This window comes from Symphalangus syndactylus, chromosome 8, assembly GCF_028878055.3.
Source record: "Symphalangus syndactylus isolate Jambi chromosome 8, NHGRI_mSymSyn1-v2.1_pri, whole genome shotgun sequence".
NCBI lineage: Eukaryota > Metazoa > Chordata > Mammalia > Primates > Hylobatidae > Symphalangus > Symphalangus syndactylus.
The window spans coordinates 105352755-105362533 of NC_072430.2; the positions used below are offsets into that span (position 1 = coordinate 105352755).

General features: G+C 39.8%; 1 protein-coding gene across 11 annotated transcripts in view; it reads right to left on the reverse strand.

Annotated features, from left to right (window-relative positions):
• The window catches only part of HYCC2 (hyccin PI4KA lipid kinase complex subunit 2), a 148405-nt gene that overhangs the window by 89873 nt on the left and 48753 nt on the right, over positions 1–9779 (reverse strand). Inside the window, exon 2 of one of the 11 annotated variants that reach the window (XM_063644929.1) lies at positions 8944–9258. The exons of the other annotated variants lie outside the window; for them this stretch is intronic. The gene's annotated coding sequence lies outside the window, so the exon portion shown is untranslated. The remainder of the gene's footprint in view (positions 1–8943; positions 9259–9779) is intronic. 11 annotated transcript variants of the gene reach the window in all.

Genomic DNA, 9779 nt, shown 5'->3' on the forward strand with positions numbered 1-9779 from the left:
AAACAAAAAGAAGCAGCCTGTGCCCTTGACAACTCCATAGAGCTGCCATATAGGCCCTAGATCTCCTATGTCTGAATTTTTTTTTACCAAATTAACTATTTTAAGCAATGGTTATTTCTTATCTCTGTTTCCGGCAGCCAAACACAATTCCTAACTGATAAAGCAAAAAAGAGACTCCAGCAACAAATTTGTATTCTAAAACACCAACAGCCATCTCAGCTATGCCTCAACTTAATGTTCATAAAGTATAAGATATTTCTACTGAAATGGGAGGGGTAGAGTAGAATGCAAGATTGAAAAAAGAGATTCTACTCTTTGAGGGTACAACATATACTTCAGATGGATGGATGTTTAGAGTACTTTAGTACACTAACAAATTTCATACTACAGTACTGTAACTTTTTGCCAACAGTTGGTAGTTATGTTCTAAAAAGGCAATGTGGCTTACAAAACTGTAACTGGAAAGGCCAAATTACATGAAAATAATGGGTTAAGAAAATAAATAGTTTATCAAAAAAAAAAAGAAATTTTTTAATGGAAGATGTTCAACTAGCTGTTTAAAACTTGTTCAAATAAAAAAAAAAAAAAGTTGGCTGGGCACAATGACTCCGGCCTGTAATCCCAGCACTTTGGGAGGCCAAGGTGGGTGGATCACCTGAGGTCAGGAGTTCGAAACCAGTCTAACACAGTGAAACCCCGTCTCTACTAAATACAAAAAATTAGCCAAGCATGGTGGCACATGCCTTTAATCCCAGCTACTTGAGAGGCTAAGGCAGAAGAATCGCTTGAACCCGGGAGGTGGAGGTTGCAGTGAGCAGAGACTGCAGCATTGCACTCCAGCCTGGGCAACAAGAGCAAAACTCCATCTGAAAAAATAAAATAAAATAAAATAGTTGACTCTTCTACAGATTAACCTCCTTCAAGTTTTAAAAAAAACACTGCTGTAGCACAACAATAAGAATCAGTTAAGGCTGATTTTCCTGCATATTATACAGACTTTTCTATTTATACTTCATAAATACTTTGAACCAGTTCTTCCTGGCTGCCACTTGAAGTCTTTCATACTTGTAGTTTTTTTTTTTTTTAATTTTGATTGAATAAGAAAAATTTTAAATTTTTAAATTTAAAATTTAATTCAGAAAAATCTTTTCACAAATTCTTTTACCGATTGTCATTTTTTAGACTGTTTTTCTTTTCTTCTTAAAGAAAATGGAAAATAAACTGATCCTCTGTGGCCTACCCAACAGACTTGCATAAAACAGTACATATTCTGGCCAGGTGCAGTGGCTTACACCTGTAATTCACAGCACTTTGGGAGGCCAAGGCAGGCAGATCACTTGAGCCCAGAAGTTTGAGACCAGCCTGAGCAACATAGCAAGACTTCGTCTCTATAAAAAGGACAAAATCAACTGGGCATGGTGGTGCATGCCTGTGGTCCCAGATACTTGGGAGGCTGAGGAGGGAGGATCGCTTGAGCCTGGGAGGTTGAGGCTGCAGTGAACCATGATCACACAACTGCACTCCAGTCTGAGCAACAAAGCAAGACTCTGTCTCAAAAAATAATAAAATAAAGTAAAAGCACATATTGTAATATTATGGAATACAAATACAAAGGTGTACTATCTTTAATAAAAGATCAACTGGCAAAACTGGTGGGAGGAAATTACTATATTATAATAGAAATCTGGCCAGACATGGTGGCTCCAGCCTGTAATCCTGGCACTTTGGGAGGCTGAGAAGGGTGGATCACTTGAGGTCAGGAATTCAAGACCAGCCTGGCCAACATATCCTGTCTCTATTAAAAATACAAAAATGAGGCCGGGCGTGGTGGCTCATACCTGTAATCCCAGCACTTTGGGAGGCCAAGGCACACAGATCACGAGGTCAGGAGATTGAGACCATCCTGGCTAACATGGTGAAACCCTGTCTTTAATAAAAATACAAAAAATTAGCCAGGTGTGGTGATGGCGGGCGCCTGTAGTCTCAGCTACTCAGGAGGCTGAGGCAAGAGAATGGCATGAACCTGGGAGGCAGAGCTTGTAGTGAGCCGAGATCGCACCACTGTACTCCAGCCTGGGCGACAGAGCAAGACTCCGTCTCACAAAAAAAAAAAAAAAAAAAATTAGCCAGGCGTGGTAGTAAGCGCCTGTAATCCCAGCTACTCAAGAGGCAGACATGGGAGAATCATTTGAGTTCAGGAGGTAGAGGCTGCAGTGAGCTGTAATCGCACCACTGCACTCCAGCCTGGGCAAGAGTGAGACCCTGTCTCCAAAAATAATAATAATTATTAAATATATTAATTAGATTTATATATATAATATATATAAACATATATATACGGCAACTGTTGAAATGGTCCTAGTGAGAGGCCTACGGAGAGGTTGGAGGCCTGAACAACTACTACTACTGCTGCTGCTGCTATTACTATTAATAGCAGCTAACATTTATTATGCACCAAGTACTATAATAAAAATCTGTGTATCTGCTCATTTAATCCGAATAATTCTTCTTAAAAACTTTTAATTTTGAAATTATAGACTCACGGAAAGTTGCAAAAAAAAACTGCCAACAGGTCTCATGTACCCTTTGCCCATTTTCCCTCAATGGGAACACCCTGAATAACTACAGTAAAATATCGAGACCAGGAAATTGACATTGCTACAGTCTACAAAGTTTATTCAGATCTAACCAGTTTTACAAGCACTCATGTATATGTGTGTGTATAGCTCTATGCAATTTTATCACGTATGTAGACTCATGTAATTACCACCACAATCAAGATACAGAACTGTTCTGTCACCAAGACACTCTTGTAGTCCCACCCACTCCCCTCTCCTTGATACCTAAACCATGGCAACCACGAATCTGTTCTCCATCTCTTTATTTTTAGTATTTCAAGAATGTTATATAAATGGAATCATGGAATATGCAATTTTGAGATTTTTTTCACTTGAGACCCATTCAAGTTGTTACATTTATTAACAGTCCATTCCTTTTTATTGCTGCATAGCAGTCCATGATATAGATGCACTATAGTCTATTTAACCTGTTGAAGAACATTTAGGTTTCCAGTTTTTGGCCATTAGGAATAAAGATGCTATGAGAATTCACACAGGTTTTTATATGAATGTAAGTTTCAGTTTCTCTGGAACAAATGCCCAAGACTGCAATTGTTGGCTTGTATAACTCTATTTCTAAAGATAAGGACACTGAGATGTAAATAGTGGAGCTGGGATTCTAATCTAGATAGTTGCCTCTAGGCCCTAACTCTTCATAATATTTCTAGCAGCTACAGAAATTGAGATAAGTAAATGGAATCAAAGAAAGAGTAAGAAGGTAAAGTCAACAGAACCTAGCATTGCTCAGATGAAGGGTAAGTGTTAAAGATAGATAACATCAGGGTTCCAGCTCCAGCAGGTTAGAAAGATGACAAAAGGGAAAACATGAATTCACTTTTAAACATATTATAGTTGAAGGGCATGTAGCTCATCCTTATCTAGCAGGCAATTACATGTATAGAATAGGAACTAAAGTTCAAGGGAAAGCTCTGGATTAGAGACACAGATTGAGAACCATCATATTTGGATGCTAATTAAATAAAAAAAGATCACAGAGTAACAAAGTATAAAATGAGAGAAGATTCAGAACCTTAGGGAACAGAAACACTTAAGTCTTAAGTTTTATATTCATTTCCCCTAGTATTTTCCATAAACAGCAGATACTGTAAAATACTGCAAATTCAAATTAACTTTAGATTTTATAAAAGCCCTTCATGTTTTCTTTTTCTTTCTTTCTTTTTTTTTTTTTTTTTTTTGGAGACAGAGTCACACTTTATCACCCAGGCTGGAGTGCAGTGGCACAATCTTGGCTCACTGCAACCTCCACTTCCTAGGTTTAGGCGATTTTCCTGCCTCAGCCACTTGAGTAGCTGGCACTATAGGTGTGCACCACCATGCCCAGCTAACTTTTGTATTTTTAGCACAGACAGTGTTTCACCATGTTGGCCAGGCTGGTCTCGAAATCCTGACCTCAAGTGATCTGCTCACCTCGGCCTCCCAAGATGCTGGGATTACAGGTGTGAGCCACTGTGCCCAGCCATTATGTTTTCTATTTGAGTCTTACAGTCACCCTATAATGTAGAAAGGACAGTAGTATACTCTCTCCCATCCCCATACCCTTTTTCATTTAAAAAGTATAAACTAATAAAAAAAGAATGAATACACAAATTAAAAAGCCCCAATACAAAAGAATATGGAAAAAGTGTAACTTTCAGTCCCTGCTCAGTATCTAACTTGCCTCTCTCATCCATTTTATATATATATATATGGAAAGGAATTTATGGAGGTTAATTGGCAAGTCTTAGTAGCTAACAAAAGTCTATATTAAGAATCAAGAGGCTGGGTGCGGTGGCTCACGCTTGTAATCCCAGCACTTTGGGAGGCCAAGGCGGGCGGATCACGAGGTCAGGAGATGGAGACCACGGTGAAACCCCGTCTCTACTAAAAATACAAAAAATTAGCCAGGCGTGGTGGCGGGCGCCTGTAGTCCCAGCTACTCGGAGAGGCTGAGGCGGCAGAATGGCGTGAACCCGGGAGGCGGAGCTTGCAGTGAGCCGAGATCGCGCCACTGCATTCCAGCCTGGGCGACAGAGCGAGACTCCGTCTCAAAAAAAAAGAATCAAGGAGACTGTTTTCACAAGATAGTGCCAAGGCCGGGCGCGGTGGCTCACGCTTGTAATCCCAGCACTTTGGGAGGCCGAGGCGGGTGGATCACGAGGTCAGGAGATCGAGACCACGGTGAAACCCCGTCTCTACTAAAAATACAAAAAATTAGCCGGGCGTGGTGGCGGGCGCCTGTAGTCCCAGCTACTCGGAGAGGCTGAGGCAGGAGAATGGCGTGAACCCGGGAGGCGGAGCTTGCAGTGAGCCGAGATCGCGCCACTGCACTCCAGCCTGGGTGACAGAGCGAGACTCCGTCTCAAAAAAAAAAAAAAAAAAAAAAAAAAAAATCAAGGAGACTGTTTTCACAAGATAGTGCCAAAGGCGAAGAAGGAAGCTCCTATCCATCTTAAAGCAGAAGCCAAAGCAAAGGCTTTGAAGGCCAAGAAAGCAGCGCTGAAAGGCTAAAAGTAGTCATAAAATATGGTAAGTGGCATCAACACATACACAAAAAAAGAAGATCCACAAGTCACCCACATTCCGGTGGCCCAAGGCACTGCAGCCCCAGAGGCAGCCCAAATATCCTTTTAAGATAGCAGGATACAAGGAGAAAGAAGCTTGACCATTATGCCATCATCAAGTTCCTGCTGACCACTGAGTCTACCATGAAGAAGATAGAAGACAACAACATACTTGTGTTCATTGTGGATGTTAAAGCCAACAAGCACCAGGTCAAATAGGCCATAAAGAAGCTCCGTAACATTGATGAGCCAAGATCAAGACCCTGATCAGACTTGATGAAGAGAAGAAGGCTTATGTTTGACTGGCTCCTGATTATGATGCTTTGGAGGTTGCCAACAAAATTGGGATTATCTAAACTGAGCTCGGCTGGCTAATTCTAAGTATATATATTAATATCTTCTCACCAGAAAAAAAAAAGAATCAAGCACTATCAACAGTTAAGTATTCATAATGACAAAGGTGATGGATAAATTTGATTCTAACACTGTTTGAAGTTTCATGTGTTAAAATAGGACAAAATAGATATTCTGTAACCCATGCTTTGCCATTCAATAAATTGATGCCACTTACCATATTTTATGACCACTTTTTTGGCAGTTATATTTCAAACCTAGAAAGTACTATAATTCTATAAACAATCAAAGTCACACCTCTTAATATATTACATAATTGAGTTTTTACGCTTTTCTCTAAAATTAAAATCTACTCATACTTTTTCTCAGATTTGTCTCCATGGCAGCCAGATACACAAACAGAAAGTCTAGAATTCACAAAGATGAACCATAAGTTTCTAAACTGGACCCAAGTCAAGGTAAACATATTTGCAATGCCAACTTTTAGTATATATTATTGAGTGAATGTTTATGCAAAGATTAATGCATATATTCATCATATAGCATTATCAGAAAAGGACCTTGAATTACTCCAACTTTTATTTTCCAATTTTAGTTTAATTCTAGAACTAGATAGCTTTCAGGGACAGTAAGAGAATAGGATATAAAAGTCTATACAAATTAGCACAGGTCTGAATCATGAAAGAAATTAGTTTGATTTATGGAAAGCAGCTAAGTGCCAAGTAAGGACTAATCCAAACCAAAACATTCAGCACAATTTTCATTTCTGGCAACTCTAGCTCCTGGCTAGAAAAACTATCCTAGGCCGGGCGCGGTGGCTCACGCTTGTAATCCCAGCACTTTGGGAGGCCGAGGCGGGCGGATCACGAGGTCAGGAGATCCAGAACATGGTGAAACCCCGTCTCTACTAAAAATACAAAAAATTAGCCAGGCGTGGTGGCGGGCGCCTGTAGTCCCAGCTACTCGGAGAGGCTGAGGCAGGAGAATGGCGTGAACCCGGGAGGCGGAGCTTGCAGTGAGCCGAGATTGCTCCACTGCACTCCAGCCTGGGCAACAGAGCGAAACTCCGTCTCAAAAAAAAAAAAAAGAAAAAGAAAAACTATCCTAGCTATGACAGGCTGGGTGCAATGGCTCACGCCTGTAATCCCAGCACTTTGGGAGGCCGAGGCGGGTGGATCACCTGAGGTCCGGAGTTCGAGACCAGCCTGACCAACTTGGAGAAACCCCGTCTCTACTAAAAAAATACAAAATTAGCTGGGCGTGGTGGCACATGCCTGTAATCCCAGCTACTCCGGAGGCTGGGGCAGGAAAATGGCTTGAACCCGGGAGGTGAGGTTGCTGTGAGCCCAGATCGTGCCATTGCACTCCAGCCAGGGTAACAAGAGTGAAACTCCGTCTCAAAAAAAAAGAAAAAAAAAGCTATCCTAGCTATGACATGAAATGGTGACAATTTATTGAGCTATAAAAATATTAGTAAATTAGTAGATTTGGCAGCCCTTTCTCTAAAGCTAGAACTACTGTTACTGCTTCATACCACAAGTGCTAGAGCCTTGAATTAGACCAAGGCACTTCCACTCTGAAGTGGAAGCCAGTGAACCAAATAATCAAGGGAATTTGTTTCCAAAATACATCTACCCCCTTCACACTCCTCCCATCCATGAGATTCTGAAGGGAAGTGGAGATGATATAAGTGATATGTGTATGCCTTTTTAAAAATTCCTAAATTGTTTTGAGGTATCTATTTCCAACTCCATGAAGAATTCTTAAATTAGGTCCAAACTTTTTCAAAACACTGTATCTATCACAGGCTTAAGGAGCAGAGCTACAAAGTGACAAGGGCTCAACAGAAGGCTAGGAAGGTAAGGAGCTGTACTCGGAACAGATGTAAGCTACTTTCAGAGCTTTCTGTGCTGGCTCCCTCCAGAATCCACTACATTTTAGTCAGTGATAAGTGTTCAGTTCAACATCCCAATAAAAGCACATAGTCTACTAGCCAGATAAAAACGTAAAAAGAAGCAATTCCGGAAATCAAAAAAAAAATAATAAGCCACAGACGATGACAGACAAAAAAATCTTCTGTTCTGGCTTTAAAAGAACAATAATTCGGAACAAAGATCTCTAAGGGGGAAAAAAAGAACAATACAAAGTACTGTTGTGATAACTAGTTTCAAAACTTCTCCCCATATTTTATCAGTTTTTCACTATGTAGCATTGGTTTTTCTACAAGACTCAGTCAAGCTGAAAATTTCAATCATTCTAGAACTTAATAAACTACCACAAGATGCCAAAACTGTGTATTGCAAATAATCAAACTTAAATCTGAATCACATGTCAAGACAATTTAAGGGCTGGGCTAAAAAACACACTTTCAAGGTCTATTTTAGGGCAAACAAACTCCTTTACAATCATTGTTTCAAATTCCTTATAAACAGCTCCAATACTGAAATGTTTCATAAGAGAGAACTTCTATAACGTATAAATAATCATCTAACCACACTATATGCTAATTTGGACTAGTGTTTCTTTAACTACTTGGTAATTTCCTACTCGATGCTCAACTTACTGCATTCTACAATGACACCTACTGGCCATTCAAAATCAGCCATTAGTTATCTAAGACAGCTCTAGTAGGCTGGTTACATAAGAAGAAACACACACACACACACACACACACACACACACACACGCATAAAAGCAAAGATTTAACTGGTACTCAAAACACTACAGAATTCCACCTAAAATAGAACCAGAAATTTTCTTTGTCACTGACATTGCATTATTCTTGGAAAAGGAGAAAAGACAAAGAACAAAACACCAAACATCAATAAAAATTTTTATCTAAAGCATTGACAAATGTCTCAGTACTGAGAACATCTGGGAACAAACAACTTTAATGATGCACCTCTTTCTCAATTAAAATTTTGAGAAAAAATGAAATTTTGATTTAGGTTCATATATAGGAATATAAATTATCATTAATAGAAAAAAATCACATTTTATAAAGTTTTTCTGACATGCAGTACTGAAATAAATTTAGGAAAATTGTAGAGTTGCTGATACTACATTAGACCTTATCTCCTAAGCTAAAGGCAATATTTCAAACACCTTACATTTTAGAAATTTATAACACTTCTTTTAAAAGCATTTTCCAGTGCTTCTCTGAAAATAGTTTTTCAATGAGCTATAAAATCAACTTTTTATGTCGTTTGCCCTTCCATAACACATACTGAATAGAATTCCTATTTTAATTCTACATTTTATTGTGGAAACAATGAATTATAAAACTTTTTTAAAATAAGATAATTTAGTTAATTGTATCTATAAATATATTTTGCCTCTGTCCGAGAGGTTCAGAGTCCACTTTTTAAACCTAATAAATAATTCATAAGTAGCTTCTCAGACTTGCTTACAGAACAGACTCCTTAAAAGTTGACTTTTTTTCGGCTGGGCGCGGTGGCTCACGCCTGTAATCCCAGCACTTTGGGAGGCCGAGGCGGGCGGATCACCTGAGGTCCGGAGTTCGAGACCAGGCTGACCAACATGGAGAAACCCCGTCTCTACTAAAAATACAAAATTAGCCCGGCGTGGTGGCGTATGCCTGTAATCCCAGCTACTCCGGGGGCTGAGGCAGGAGAATGGCTTGAACCCGGGAGGCGGAGGTTGCTGTGAGCCGAGATGGCGCCATTGCACTCCAGCCTGGGCAACAAGAGCGAGAAACTCCGTCTCTAAAAAAAAAAAAAGTTGACTTTTTTCCCCAAATTCAGACCACCACCTTATTTGCACAGTGCCTAACTTCCACAATATCCTGGGGGGAGGAAGGGATATACCAACTAATTTTCTAGTCATTTTCCAACTTAAACTTAGCTCCCACTGTAAATTTTTAAAGGATCCCCACTTTCCTGAAGATTTTTTTTAAATGTTGTCAGCCTTGACCCTCAAATAAATTCACGAACTACAAAACATGAACCTGGCCACATTCATCGCAAACTAGTATCTGTCAAGTCCAGTCCATATTTGGGATAAGCTCTTCGTGACTACTCTATCCTCCATGCTACCACCCTTCGCCTACAGAACCTGCCAATGTAAATGGCACTCAAGCCAACGAAAAAAGGGTTCTAACACATTAATAGGTTGCAGGAGGGATCTCTCCCAGGAGGGACAACCTAGTTGTTTGGGTAAATAACAGCCAAAGATTACATAATGTACAGCAATAATGAGTTTTCAGGATCTGATCGCCAGTAAATAT